Genomic DNA, 16,315 nt, shown 5'->3' with positions numbered 1-16,315 from the left:
GAGAATTCTGAAAGTGACCACCATTATTGAGAACTGTTTGATCATGCACCCCAATTTGGGGGAAGGGTTTTGAGTTGTTGAAATTTGAGAGGAATTTGAGGGAGGATATATTTGGAGGGAATTGGGCTTGAAGTCCACCCCCTGAGGAGGAGGAGTAGAGGGGCTGCCATCTCCTAACCCAAAGCCAGAAACAGAATTCTAAGGATTCACTCAGAGAACTTTATGTCCGTACCCTGTAGTTGGTCATACAATGATTAGTGAGAGAGTCATTGTCAAAAGGATCCTGCTGAAGAGGGCAACTTAAACTGCCAGGCCAAAAAGGACCCCAGAGGGAAGAGCCTGTGGATTTACACTGTGGGGGTCCAAAGCTGGGGGAGCTCCAGAGAAGTCAGGTAGAGGAGAGTCAGTGACCACCTCCAGGTAGTTGCAGATGGTGGGAACCAGTGGGGGAGTCTTCAAATAACTCACAGAAGTTCCCATGAGAGAGTCAGTTTTAAATATTTGCTAAATTTAGACAATGTAAGATGATCTTTTCCTGCCTTTCTTCTAATCCAAATTGGGCTGAAAACAGGTTATCTAGCTGAGAGAAGATGATCAAGGAAACATGGAATACTAATTTTAAATAAAGTTTGGAATTTTTCCATCATTATCTTGGATCCAAGATATTTTAATTATTTAATTGAGACTCTTTTGGAAATTTAAAGTGATCTTGGTTTGGCCTGGGCTTTTCCAAGGGTGGGAATGTCACCAAGCAGATGTAAAAGGACAGCTGAAGAAAAAAATCATAATGATTTCTAACTATATACCATTTGTGTGAATGACACAAAGGAAACTAAATATAATAGACAACCAAAGCATAATAAAATTCTCTCTATATATTAGTCATCCAGAAAGGCTGTTAGGAATTCAAGTTATTGAAATGAGTATTAGAATTTCACATTTAATTCAGCCTGTGGAAGTTCTGGTTCTGCTTTCTGTTTCTTGTCTGTGATGGCAGTCTTTTGGGATAGTGTTCCTACATAAAACCAGATTTTCTAGTACGCTCTTCACCCAATTAAACTATTGAAAATGGATATCCTGTTCAGTTTAGGATGGCCAAGTTACCACACAGGTTTTCCTTCCAGACTGTTCCAAATCACACTGAATTCACAGTAAAGATGCACAAGGAAGAGTACAAAAATATAACATAAAGAAAACAGAATTGAGAGGGAGATCTTCAGTGAATGAGTTTATAAAAAATGTCTGAAATATACAATATCTTCAGGGTTTAGTCAGGATACAGGAACCCCTAGCCCTCTCTATTAAAAAAGCCTTACAGGGAGTCAGCTGGCAAAGCAAACAAGATGTGCACAGAGAGGTGCTGATGGAGAAAACAAAGTGGAAAAACATATATCAAAAAGTAAAAGAAGATGGAAATGTGAGCAAAAGATAAAAATTAGTAAAGAATTCATTTAAGAGGTTAGAACATCTCACCAAAAATATTTCAAGAAAAGGAAGAGAGAAATAGAGGGGAGGAAATTATGAAAAAAGCAACAATAACAAAAATTGGACAGCACTGAAGAAAACAAGTCCTTATATTGAAATGACTTACCTAGTTGCAAGCAAAATGGATGTGTGAAAATCCTATCATAACACTATGAAATTTTACATCTCCAAGAAGAAAGAGAAAAATCATTCAAACTCCAGGAGATTAAATACCAGATCACCTGTAATGGAACAAGAATCAATCTGGTATCAGATTTACAATGAGCAAAAACAGATGTAGATGATACTGGAGTGACATGTTCAAGGAAAATTAATTTTACCCTAGAATGTTATAGCCAACAAAATTATTAAAGATAAGGGCAAAATAAAGCCACTTTCTAGCATGAAACTGTCAAACTTTTTCTTCACTCTATTTTTTGAGAAAGAAACTTGAGGATATACTTCAGAAAAATTAGCAGTAAAACAAAAAAGAGGTAGGTATAAAATCCCAGAAAACAATCCCTCTTACTTAGAAGTACAGCTTAGAGAAGTCTCATAATGACAACTGTGCAGCAAGCCAAGAAAACAAATCATTGATACTGGATAAGGAAATTGAGGGCTATAGGAGGAATCTCACTAGGAGAAAAGTGGATTCTTTATTATTATGTTCGATAAAATGAATACTTTTGAGGAACAGATAAATAATATATTGCTTCTATGAGCAAACAAACAGAGGCAATTAAAAATCTCAGGAAAAACTGAAAGCAATACAATGAATTTTAAAATATGAAACAAATTTAATATATTATGATTTTAAACAAATGAAAGTCAAAGAGAGAGAGAGAGAGCACCACTTGACCTGCATGCTAGAAATATGTACTTTCAAGTGGTACAGGACAGGTGCCAATACATTAGATTATTACATGGGCTTCACTTATACGTTAGAAGGAAAAAAGTGAGAGGCTTAAATTATGTTATATCCAGTTCATTTCTATTCATCCTATAAATTAACAGTTATTCTGAGCTAAGAAACAAAACACATTTGATACTTTCTAAGGGAAAATTGCTACTTATTTTGAAGATGCTTCCTGATTATTGGTGTGAGTTGTTCCTGCTTCCCAGGTAGTTCTAGAACTTCAGAGGGTTGTGGCTTACCATGACCTGAAAAATACACCTAATGAAATCACCTGCACCACTGTTGACCAACGCATCTCAATTACATGAGAAGCCATCCTTGTAATGGCTGTAAAAATGCTTCCGCCAGACATGGCCATGGCACAATTTGCCAAATCTAGAGCTGCTCAAACTGCTAGGAGATGTGAATCCTGTTAATTGATTGCTGTCAGTAAGGTCTTGGCATATGAAGGTCTGTGCAGACAGCTGTCATCTTGGCATTAGATACACTGATGTCACAAACAGAGATGCCTAAAGACAGAGCTCCAGCATGGAAATTCGACTCCCTCCTCAAGACACTGGGAGGTTGTAGTAGGTGAGAACTAGGTTTGCTTTGCTTCATAGCCACAACTATTGGCATGGCCCATGATACATAGTGGGCATGCTTGGTGAAAGGGGGTATAAATTGAATGAGTGATTGAGTAAATGATATTCTGACCAGTTAGTCTAGTCAGACCTATAACCTTAGTGGATATTTCTCTCATGAATGTCTTGAGTGGATAGTCTTCTTAAGAATGTTTAACACTTTAAAATGTATCTTGATGTTTATTTTTCATAACATTCTAAAAAGTAGCACTTTCTTTGTTCTCTATTTTACCATTTCTCAAAAATCTAAATAAGATTCATGCATGCAAGATTTATACCTGACATGCATCAAACACTCAATAAATATTAGCATAACATTTTTTAAGACTTGGGGAATAATAGAGAGCTAGAGGTAGAGATAAAAATAGAGATAGAGATAACACTAGCAATAGAGAGAGGGAGGATGAAAGGAGAAATAAGAGAGAGAAAAGAGAGGCAAAATAAAAACAAAATATCTCTCATACTTAACACAATTTGTAACCAGCAGACTTAGACTTACAGTGTGAAAAGCCAAGACTTTTGGTCTTTCTATCCATTCAACTGCACAACAACCAAATACTAGCATGAACTGTCCTTGATTATATCCTCAAAGACTGAACAATAAACTTTCCTCCAGTTAGGGAATAAAAGGCATTTATTTACAGCTTTAAGCCAATAAATCAGATTTCAAATGCAGGAATATATACAAAATATATGGTATTTTGTATTGGCAACAAAAATTAATTGCTTCACAGCACTCAAGGTGCAAAAAAAAGTCACATTTCTTTGCTTTTGTACAAATCAATTCATCTCTGGGGCTGAGGCCACTGCCCTAGTTGAATAAAAAGTCCAATCTCAGAGTTTCTTCTTCCCTTTCTTAGGTTAAGGCAGAATCTAGGACTACACTACCTGCAAAATGGGGGAGGGGTCATTCTGCTCAATAACCTGTTGTTTTTATTGATGGAGATGCTCCTGAGTGCAACAGGGGTTACTCCCTTCATCCACAGGAGAAGAAGGTCCACAACCTGAGAATACAACGTTTCATTCTTTAGGGGATGAGTCTATAATATTAAGAAAAGAAGCAACACCAATAAATTTCTTAATAATTCACTTGTTACATGTACAATAAGAAACATTTGAATAGAAAATCATCACTCCCTCTTAATTCTCTTTCATTCTCTTTCTTAACTGTCTCAGAGTCCATTTGCATTCAGAGCTGTTGAGTGCAGTTAGGTGGCCAGTGACAATAAGATGTTCCAAGAGATTTCAAACTATGTCAATCACACTTCACTACTGAACCTTCTTGTGAGGGAGAAGGTTTTCATTTCATCTCTTAGATGAATTGAGAATCATTTAACAATATTTTTCTTAATATTTGACAATGAAAATGTGCTTGGCATTTTCGAGTCAATTTTGTTTTGTCCTGTTAGTAAAAGAGGGGAGGAATGGAAAAAAGGAAACAAAGGATGGAAAAGAGGGAAGGAAGAAGGCACAGAAAGGAAGGAGGGAAGGAGGGAGGGAGGGAGGAGACAGAGAGGGAGAGAGAGAGGGAAAGAGGAAAGGAGGGAACGAGGGAGAGAGGAAAGAAGAAAAGGAAAAAAAGAGGGAAGAGAGCGCTGAATGAGGGAGGAAAGAAACTCAATCTAAATAAAAGATGATAGATGAGATAAAGATCAAATATTTACCCAGGACTGTAACAAAAAAAATCTTACTCTAAAGATCTGATTGCCTTTCAAAAGGTAAAATTTCAAAAGCTTTTTGGGAAGACCTGAATCTTAAGACGTGGCAGATTCTGACGAAGATTGTTTCATTCAAACTTTACTTTGGCTTATAACATTAGCCAATATGAAGCCTCTTTATTTGAAACAATCCTATGAAATCATTGAGGTAATAACCATCCAGATGGTCTTGAGAATGCTATTCATTGTGCTATAGAGTGTCATTCTTAGGAGGACCTTCTGAAGGAATTTCTTCTCTCCACAGTACCAAAACAAGCTGTGCTGTTCATTTTTCTGTATATAACCAAATGACATAAGTGATGACATCATCCTCTTTTTGCACTAGCAGTTCAAAAGATCAGAGCTATATCTTAGGCCCTTCTTGGCCATGTCCTGGATCTCAGGAGTGAACAGAGGGGAAAAAAACAGAAATATTGTAAAGGCAGATTATTCTAAGCATAGGAAAAGACAGAATGTAGAGGGATGGAGAGTATCTAAAAAAGACAGTGGAGATATTCATGAAGATAAGGAGAGCAGGAGGACACATGCTGACAGGAACAAGAGGTCACTGACTGGTAAAAGTACAGGAGGGCGAGAAACATCCTAAGATGCATATCTAAGAATTGAAAAAACACAGGCACCTAGGATCACTTAGAATGGGTGTACACTTAGACCTTGCACATCTCAACAGGCTTTGGTGTTGTGGTCTGGTCCAGGGCATCCACTGTCTTATTGCTAATATGGTATCACTGAGGAAAGGTTAACATATTCCACATATTCTTTAAAAATCACAAATAAGTATCATTTATATATTGTAAATGTTTCCATCCAAAAATGTTTAAAATTCTAAAAAGCAACCAGACAAGCACATATTTTGGGTTTTTTTGTTTAAAGGGGAAAATTCTACTCAGAAAACACTTCAGTCTAGAACAACATGTTTCTCTGAGTTCCAGGTAGTAAATATTTTAGTCGACTTAATGAAGTAAGACCTTTGTGTCCTCCAAAGACTCATTCTATTAAATAAACAATCACACAGGTAAAGAATAGCAAAGCAGGAAATGTACTGCAGATCTAATTAATAAATGATATATTGGCTTTAGAGCATAACAAATCTTTTAAGATGAAGAAACTTTGGGATTGATAATAATCAGTTCTGTTTCTATTCAACTGTTTTCCATGAGAAATTCAAATCAAATTATGCTAAATAGCAATTAAATATAAACTCTTCAGAGGAATGATTTGGCTTTATTTCCAGTAAAGCCAAGCCTTCAAAAAAGCCATTAATTAGCGTATCTTTTGTCTCTGCAGGGAAACTAAAAATTGAAGCCCTTAAACTTCACTTAACCTTTAAAAGGGTCCTACAAGGCCAACTTGAAATTCTCTGGGGGAAGGTGGGTTAAGGAGTGTATTAGAGATAAAATACATAGGAAAACCTAGATGAAAATGGTTTTGATGCAGTTTTTTGGACACTAGTTGGAAGAGTCTTGTCAAACTGTAAAATCTCTCTTTTTCCTTACCCAGCAATGTGTGCAGTAGACATTTCCTGACCCTGACTTCATTTCTGTCTCCCACTCCCATTACATAGTTTTATTTTCCATATTTGTTTTTTTCCAAGAAGTGTAAATTAATATCCAAGAAGCCATCAATTTTCTACCAGAATCCATCAATAGAAAGCACTTTCACATGGACCCTCTGTATTAATTTCCTATTGCTGCTAACAAATTACCACAAACTTAGTGGCTTAAAGCAATATGAATTTGTTCTGGAAGTCAGAAGTCTGAAATCAGTTTAACGGGGCAAAAGTCAGTGTGTTGGTAGGGCTGGTTCCTTTTGGAGGAACTGAGGGGAGAAGTTGTTTCTTTGCCTTTTTTAGCTTCCAGTGGCCAACTGTATTCCTTAGCTTGTGGCCTCTTCCTCTATCTTCAATGCTCACCACTACAATCTCTGCCTTCATCATCACATTGCCTTCTCCTGTAACTATGACTCCTCCTGTGTCCCTCTGATGAGGACTATTGTGATTATATTGGACCCAACCAGATAATCCAGGATAACTGACCCATCTCAAGAGCCTTAACTTGTAACACTCACAGGTTTCAGGGATTAGGACGTGGACATCTGGTAGGCCTTCCCAGCCTACCACAGTCCACCCTCTGGCCCCCAAGGATTCACATCCCAAGTGCCAAAGACATTCACCCCATACCAATAACACCAAAAGTTTCAACCAGTGATATCATCAACTCAAAGTTAAAACTCCCATTTAATATCATTAGTTCAAAAATCTCAAATCTCATCAGCTAAATCATCTAAATCAGGTGAGTGTGAGACTCTGGATATAACCCAGAATTTCTCTCTATCCATGGACCTATGAAACTGCAAAATGACTTATCTGATCCAAAAATACAGTGGTGGGAATTGGTCCCAATCATTTTCAAAATCCAACCACGCAAACTCTATTAAGTTTCAATGGCTGAGAATAATTCTCTGTGGTTTGCAGCTCTGCCCTCTGGACCCTTAGCTCCACCCCAAACACAACTCATTCCTACTCCCCACAGGGGCAGGTTGAGGGAGTAGGTAGGGAGTATTTAGTGAGGTGAGGCTCGGGGATGGAGGAGAAAAATACCTGTTTTGCCTATAACTTAGTAATGAAATGCTGAAAGTAATGTTTTGATTTTTAAATTGCTTTAACATGTCCCTGCAAAACTGTTCCTAGCCAATACATACATACATACATACATACATACATACATACATACATACATAAATAAATAAATAAAAATTAAAAAATTCTAGGCCCCCAAAATAAAAAGATCCCAGCTTCAATAGGTTTGCATCAAAGCTATGGCAACAAAATATCATTTACACATCAAGAGTAATCTATATATATTGTTTCAAAAATACAGCAGAGTACATCTCCTGTAATGGAAAATTTGGTTAGAGAAGTTTTGTCTCAGCTAAATGCAATTATGTTGGGATAATTTGGCTTTTGCAATGATAGAGATAATTTCAGAGCTGCTGAAACTCTTCTGCATAGAAGACAGAATGTGTTTGAGTGAAAACTATGAATTTTGTTTAAATCGGTAGAAGGAATAGTCTTAATTTTTTTCCCCTCCCCAAATTTGCATTGTACACAAGCTCATTGAAAATCTTTATAATTCAGAGATAGAAGAGGTTTCGTTGTTAAAAGATACACACTAAGGCAGCAATTTATTTTGCTGTTTACTTTGGATTAATTGCACAGCTAAAATTAAATATGAATAGCTTGTTTATTTTAGATGGGAGTTCTAACTGGAACAAAGTTGTAATGGAACTCTGGAACATGAGCCCTCTCTGCCTCTAATTCAGCAGGCTAGCTCAGATAGTAGAGGTGGAAATTTTGCCATATGACATATGTAGAGTAATAAGTTGTAAGAATTAAACTGTTATATTTAAATACAATGAAATTATGTGTTCCAGTTAACTAAAACAGTAAGCTTATGTAGAAAATACTTCCTTCTTCAATAAGAACTTAAATAAAACAACCTTGTTGGTTTGCTTTTTTAAAAAAGCAAATAGGCTCAGGTCAATATGAGAAAATTAAAGCACCGTGTTCTTCTGCTAACCTAGAAAAGAAGGACGATATTGTTCACTGCATCTCCAATTTAGTATTAAGTAGAGCAAAGTCAGACAACTGGATGAGGGATCCAAAACAAGAGGTACCTGCTGGTCCATTTGCTGCCTTCCTCCCAACCCATGGGATGAGTATGAAGAGGTGACATATTTAGGTGGAAAACGACCACAATATGTGAAGGATTTTGTTGAGATACCTCCAAAAGGCTATTTCTCATTTTTAACAGAGCATCTTTACTGAATGAGATAGAATAATCCCTAATTCCCAAAGGAAGAAGATAGGAAGTGAATTTTTTCATAATCACTTACTTTTCAAAAAATATGCATACATTTGTATTTATTTTTTTCAAAAAAGAAGTCAGGGCTATGCAGATTGACCTTGTTTCCATTGTTGCCCACTTTGTCTGTTTCATGTAGTATTACGGTTAGAGGAGAAACAAGACACGAAACACGTCCACGCTGCCTTCAATACCCTCCCCCCATTCTCCAGAATCCTTAGCATCCACACCTTCCCTGCACCTGAGGCACCTTCGTGTTGGCGAATTCTGCTTTAATGAACCTTATGAGGGCTTCCACCAGATCACAGACGTGATTAAAAAACAAACAAAAAAGTATTACTTAATGGTTCACTTTTAGTCCAGAATGTATGGCTTTTTTAGAAGTGTCTATTCTAAAGGAGGGTAAATTATGATGTAGCCGATCATGGATTGTGGATTCCTCTTGGCATGACTGTTTTATATGCATTAAAATAAATAATAATAAATTGAGTCAAATAAATGTACCAAAATGCTGACTCTGCTATTATTTTTAAACCTTAGTATTATTTTGTGCTATTTTTAAGTTAATTTTTCAAAAAACAACTAAAGATATCTAAAAAATAGAAGAACTAGGATGCTGAACATAGAGAAAATCTCAATTTCTTTGTATCCAATGCTATTGGCTATGGAAAAAAAAAATCTAAGGCTTGGCTTTGCCATCAAAAATATTCATGGGCTCAATCAGAATCACAGAATTCAGCCTATGACATGTTCTTCTTATATAATGTATCGGCTCTCTGTGTAACCAGATTGTGCCTTCTTCCTGCAAGCCAAAAAGCTGATATATTCTTGGAAATGTCTCTTCCAGAATTAAAAAAAAAAAAAAAACCCTCTAGGAAATTATTTTGTTCACAAAAGAAACAGATATACATTTTCCCCTGAGGGATAAGACCCTGCCATCCTTCAGTCGTATATATACACACACACAGAAGTCAAATTTGCCAAATACCGGTGTATGATTTTATTAGGGAGATGGCCTCTCTTGAGTTCCAGGGGAAGGACAGCTTTCTCAGCATAGAACAGAAGTTCTCAAGGCTAGCTGCACATTAAATCACCTGCGGAGTTCTTCAACAAATCATTCTGAGGACTATGCATCATTCTCCAGGGACTTTGATTTAATTGACCTGGGATGGGGCCAAGGCATTGGGACTTTTTTTCCAAAGCTCCTTCTGTAGCCAGAGTTGAGAACCACGGCTACAAGGTCAGTTTGTCTTCTTTTTCCCTTGTTACTGAATACTGGGATCCTGGTCACATGAATAACATATTTACCTCAGGTCTTTTCACTTTCTGACTCCCAGGTATTACCTTCAAATCTTGTAGGCTGAACTCAGTGAGAACAGGAGAAGCATCAATTGCAGTGTGATCATCCTCTACTCCTAAACCTCAGGAGCCTTCCCAGAGATTTTGATGCTTTGGAACAGATGGTTTGTCTTATCAAAACATTTTGCTATTTTTAATTTGTTTGATGATTTAAGGCCAGATTCTTTCCTCATACTGCACAGAAGCTGTCAGTGGATTCCAAGGCAATCTTAAATCCTACCAGGTAGAGTTTATTCTACCCTCCTTGGTGAATTACACTACATATTAATTCTCTCATATCTTGTGACATCTTTCTACCTCATAATCTTGCTTCTCCCAATAAATGCAGGATTTAATATTCTAATGCCTTAGAAAGTCTCCTCAATCTAGAATGCTCCTTTTAAAAAAATGCATTTAATGCTGTTGACAGGAAAGCTGTTTCTCTGCCTAATGCCACCTGCTATTCAAATATATCTGATATTTGTTTTATATTTTTATTCAAGTTTTGCACTTTAGGAAATGCCACTAGTGATGTAATAGGTAGCATCACATTAAGTTACATATGTTCCTTTCAAATATCCTTCAATGCTATCATGAAATTAAAAAAAAAATAATTTTGAAAAGCATTATTCTATATTTTGCCAGCTATCAAAAAGTCATTAGTATTTTTGGTGGAGAGGAGGAGAGTGTGACAGTGGAGAATTGCATGTTTTTTCCCTTTTCAAACAAAATATGTCTGCAGTATTATATGGTTTAGATTTAGTCAACTTAAGCTGAATGCATGTAAATCAACACATCCTATGATTTAACTAGTAAATAAGTGTATTTAAATCTAAAATATGCAAGATTAGTAACAACTTAAATGGAATCAGTCCCTCTTTAGAAGTTTTTAAGGTGGGCATAATAGCTGTGAAAGTAAGGAGATAACATTGAGTTACATGGCTTAGTTTTCTGTATGATCATAATTTCATTGTTCCAGTTTGCTAAAGCTGCCGTTAATGCAAAATACCAGAAATGGATTGGCTTTTACAAAAAGGGGATTTATTACATAACAAATTTACAGTTCTAAGGCCATAAGAGTGTCCTAACTAAGGCATAAACAAGAGGATACTTTCAGTGAAGAAAGGCTGATGGCATCTGGAACCCCTCAGTCAGCTGGGAAGGCATGTGGCTGCATCTGTTGGTCCTTGCTTCTCGGTTCTGGTTTCAAAACTGCTTTCTCAAAAATGTCTCTGGGATTCTGTCTCTCTTAGTGTCTCTCTCTCAGCTCCTGTACATTCTTGCTTGTTCTCCCAGGGCATTTCTCTCTGTGTCTGGGGGTCCTCTTTTAGCTTCTCTGAGGTAAATTCTGGGCTTCATCTCTTAGCTTAGCATCTTTAAATGTCTCTGTGTCTGCATCTCCAAGCATCTGGGTCTGTGTCTACTCCTGAGCTCTCTTAAGGACTCCAGTAAACTAATCAAGACCCATGTTGAACTGGCAGGATCATACCTCCACGGAAATAATCTAATGAAAAGGTCTCACCCATATTTGGGTGGGTCACATCTCCATGGAAACAACCTAATCAAAAGATCCCACCTATAATAAGTCTGCACCCACAAGGCTGGAGTAAAAGAACATGGTTTTTTGGGGAGGACATAATAGATTCAAACAACTATAGTCAACTTTTGTCTTTTTTGGGTGGGGGGATGGGGTTCAACTAATGCCTACATTTCACAGGTAGAAACCCCAATGAGATGTGATAGTATATCACCTCCTCTACAGGGCCCTATCCAGATCCAATGTTACAATTTAGAAGCTTCATTATATTACTCAGCTTAATGAATACAATGTCTGATTTTATTAGACTTCTTTCCCAATTGAAAAAAATCAAATATTTTCTTCAATGTAATAATAAAACTAATTTAATTTTCCATGTGTTTTCCCATTTATTTTAACAATCATAAATCCAAGCTTAGGAATAGCATGTTGATCAAATGTTAATGAAGACAATGGCAGTTTATTATATCTTTTAATGCCCTCTCTTGACAGAAGTAAATAAATATAATAATGGCAAGTGCATTAAGCTGGCATAAGGACTCTCATGTTCTAATGCTAGTTTCCAAGGCAGGTTCCTCACCTGTGAAATGAAATGGTTAGACTACTGGTGGTTAAAATCATGCTCTTTTGAGTCCTAAGGGAACCAAGGAGGTGACTCAAGGACTAGAGGAGGTGGGGGGCAGTTATGCAGCCTTGCTTCATCCAAACGCTTTCCTCTTTCACTGATTTTATAGTTAAGGCTAGTTTTATTTGGAGGAAAAAAAGCTAGCTTCTCAAAATAGTTTGAAAAATCACTAAAATAAGCATTGGTCAAGGTCTTGCCTAATTCCAGAAGTGGAAGAACTGTTTATAATGGGATTTAAGCTCATGTTATGTGTCCTAAACCTTTGACAGAAAGCTAAATTTGCACGTTAGATGTTGATATTATATTAGACTTTTATATTAAATGATGAAATCTTACAGCTGTAAAGCTAGGAATATGGCTTGGGTATATCACTCTCTTTTATAATCCAGTAGTACACCGGAACTACTTAGAAAACTTATGCAACATCCCAGATGTACTCAGTCAGAATCTGGAGGGAATGATAGAGGCTGTGTTAGTACGAACTCGAAAAACGTCGTGAAGATATTCTGCTGCTCACCCCCAATTAAGAACCATTATTTACACTATTTGTTGTTTTATGTGTACTCACTCCTTAGTTTTCTCATTGATTTCCCACCATAAAATTAATACCACCATTCACAGTAATATAATCAAGAAGGTTTGGGGAACAGAGCTTTCTTTTTACCCTAAAGAACTTTCTTCACAAAGAATGAGCAGTGTGATCTTACACAAAATGGCCTGCTCAGCCACCCAGTGTGCACTCAAAGCCTAGTGGAAGTTAATTAGCATCTTCTGAGGCACAGTAGTTCTAAATTTCTGAAAAAAAAAAATAACTGGACTTCCCAGTGTGCATCTATTTCAACCCTAGTCCATGTCAATTAGCAAAAGCCACTAAAGACTCATTGTGGGGAATCAACCTGCATTGCAAGATAAAGAAGAAAGGAGAGAAGAGACTGTATATTCACTTAAGCTGGAATATGTTCCTCAGGAATATAAATGAAAGATGATAAACAGTCCTCCTACCAATCATTGCTGTGATTCTAGGATGGAAAATTTGGAAGATGGGCTGATAAAATTCTTTTAGCAGTCATCCTCTAAGAAAACTGACATTAGGCTGCAAAGTGGGATTCTAAGGTAGTGAATGAATTGTGCTGGTTAGGTTCCCAAACCTGTGCTCGTGGTGTCCATGAGAGCAACTGTTTTGATAAACGGAAAACTATATAATAGAGCATATGCCTGAAGATATGCTGTCTCGGCTCCAATCCCAATTCTATTAGTTGAAAGCTGTGTGGCCTTTGGATACTTATACAATCCCTCTGCTACTCAGTACCCTGTGATTAATGAATGCTTATTACTGTTACTTCCTTTGCTACCCAAACCACTCCACCCAAGCCTGACTTTCCAGGGCAGAAAGCAACTTTATATGCAATACGATAAATTCAAATATTTACGGAACACCTACCAAGTAACAGGGTATCTACTGGTGCTGGAGATAAGAAGGAGAGTGGGTGATGAATAAGATATGATTTAGCCTAAGACAGACAGAGGTAAATAATAAATATGGTGATAAGTTTAAAAATAGATATTTCTCAAGTGATAGAGGGAGTGACTGATTCTGCATGAAGGATGGGTTGGTTAAGGAGGAATTTAAGAGGAAGGTGGAATTTGGGCAGTATCTTAAAGGTGTAAGCCAGAAGTGGACGTATAGATGAAAGGGAGGAGCATTTGGGGTTGGAAAGAAAAGCACAGAGGAACAGAGTAGGAAATAGGAGTACTTGCTCTTTGGGGAGAATGGCAAAAAAGCAGTGGTTAAAAGCTCCAGCTATGGGGTCTCAGTAGTCCTAAGGTGTAGTTATGCTTCCTAGCTTTTACTTCCCCAAGCCTCAATTTCTTCCCCTGCAACACCACTGCACTGACTGTGGTAAAGATTAAATGAGATTACTGATTCTCAGCACAGTGCCAAGCGTTGTGTGACCATGGGGGCAGAGGAGATGACAATATTGGGGATGATGCTGAAGATTTGGAGGGAGATGAGGCTGAAAAAGGAAAAGGGGGACCAATTTCCTTTTGGGAACTTTTGGGTCATACTGAGAAGTTTGGTCTTTTATCCCACAGAAAATGGTGAGATGATGGTTTTACACATGGGCAAGAGGTATGGCCACATCAAAAGGTCATTCAAGCAACAGAATGGATGATGGATTGTATTAGAGAAAGGAAAGAACAGATGTTCAGAGAAATCCTGAGCAGGAGTTATGGCAATAGTTCATGGTGCAGATAAGACGACAGACATTTTGGAGGAACCCAATGACTGACAGCATGTGGGGAGGGAGGGGAGAGAAATTGGAGGTTTCTAAATCTTGGGCAGCTGGCTGGATAATAGTTTCTGCCATGTAAATAATGGAATGTAGAAAGCATAACTAAGGGAGTGAGAGGTCATGGATGGAGAGAGGGTTTCAAAAGTAAAAGTTTAGAATTTAAACTTCCAAAGTTTCCCATCAAATCCCCTTTGCATCTCTTGAAAGAACACACAACTTTCACCACTTAGCATGTTAGTTTCTTCAGGGGAAGCTACTAACAGTTTGTCAGTCAACAAGGTCTTTTGAGCATGCATCTATACTTTCCAGGCAGGAAGGATGCTTTCTAGCACAATTCTGAATTTTTAAGGATCCAGAAAAGATAATCAGACAGCACCACTGTACTAATATCTTACCTTATGTAGTGTTTGTAGTTTCTAAACTCTTCCAAATTCATTATCTCATGCAAGCTGCACTATATCCCATTTAACAGGATCAGATGATATTGCTACCATTTCAAAACTGAAATGGAAAGATTTGCTCAAGTCCAAATCGCTGGTTCCCAAAGCAGCTGGTGTTATTTATGTGGCTTCATTCTTTTTCTAATGATAGCTACATATTTAACCTATATGGAAGTATGTACATACAAACTTGCATTTTTAAAATATGACATTTTTAAAGTGTTAAAGTTTATAATGCATAATGAAAACTTTAGGCATAAAATGTAAAACTTTAATCATAATATTTGAAACCTGGAAGAAACTGCATTAGAAAATTGTTGAGAAAAACTGCGAGCATGAATGACTGAAGCTTATACTGTAAAGTGCTGTGAAATGCTTAGCTCACCACTACTGGATTGGTTCCCAGGTAAGGTACATGGTGAACAGTTACACCAGCCAACTGAATATTTGGCTAAGCATGTGTTTGCCTTTTAAAAAATTATTGAGCATTTACAATATGTTTCATACTTTATTAGATGCTGGTGTTTCAGAGCTGAAAAATGTTATCCCTGATTCCACCTCAGCGGAGCAGTCAAAAAGTACACAAGAAATAATACCATGTGTTACTTGCTATGATGGAGGAAATTCAGAGTTGTCCCTAACCTCGACTCTAGAGCTAGGAAATGCTTCCCAGAATTGGTGACAAGTCTTGAAGGATGTGTGAGAGTTGACCAGTATTAAAGTTAGGCAGGCATATTTTAAGCAGAGAGAACAGCAGAAGCTTGCTTCCCATTCTTTGGAAACTTCCTGCTTCCTGCACATATCTCTGCTTTGGACACTGCATACTGATTTTGGAGCTCCTTTCTTGAACAGCTGTTTCTCTTATGATTAGAAATTACTCAGAATTGAACCATAGTTGCCCATGTCCTCTGGTGACAAACCTTAGCAAAGAGGTTACCAAATGAATTCCAGAAACAAAGCATTGTGCATAGAATTATAAAAAGCTAGAGCTGGAAGGATATTGAATCTAACCCTTAGGTGTATAGGTAAGGAACCTAGGCATCTAGGAGGTATTTATAAGTAAGCTATAGAGCACCTCTGAGGTTAAGGCACAATCTTCCCTGATGATATATTAAAGCTCTATTTTCTGAACTCCTGAAAATTCAGGCATTACTTGCCCCACCCACTGCCCACCCTGGTGTCCCCACTATTCCTTCGCTTCATCTGCAGAGAAGGTTGACTAGATTTACACGTTCCATTTTCACCAAGGCTTGGTAGTTTACTGTAGTTTCTTCCTAACCGTGATTTTTTTTTCCTTTTTTTTTTTTTATTATTAGAGATGTTGTGGCTTTACAGAACAATCAAGCATAATATACAGAATACCCTTGTGCCATCCCATTACTAACACGTTGCATTGGTTTGGTACATTTGCTACAATTTTTGAAAGCACATTTTTATAAATGTACTATTAAACATACTCCATTGTTTAACTTAGGGTCCACTGTTTGAGTTGTGCAG

The 16,315-nt window shown here is 37.2% G+C and overlaps 1 protein-coding gene across 6 annotated transcripts in view; it reads right to left on the bottom strand.

Moving 5' to 3' along the window:
- Positions 1-16,315, bottom strand: part of B3GALT1 (beta-1,3-galactosyltransferase 1) — a 603,572-nt gene that overhangs the window by 496,835 nt on the left and 90,422 nt on the right. The gene's annotated exons all lie outside the window — the stretch shown is intronic.

The sequence above is a fragment of the Choloepus didactylus genome, chromosome 9 (genome assembly GCF_015220235.1).
Source record: "Choloepus didactylus isolate mChoDid1 chromosome 9, mChoDid1.pri, whole genome shotgun sequence".
Taxonomy (NCBI): Eukaryota; Metazoa; Chordata; class Mammalia; order Pilosa; family Megalonychidae; genus Choloepus; species Choloepus didactylus.
Note: the sequence above shows the minus strand (reverse complement) of the source record. Positions and strands in the feature narration are given on the sequence as shown.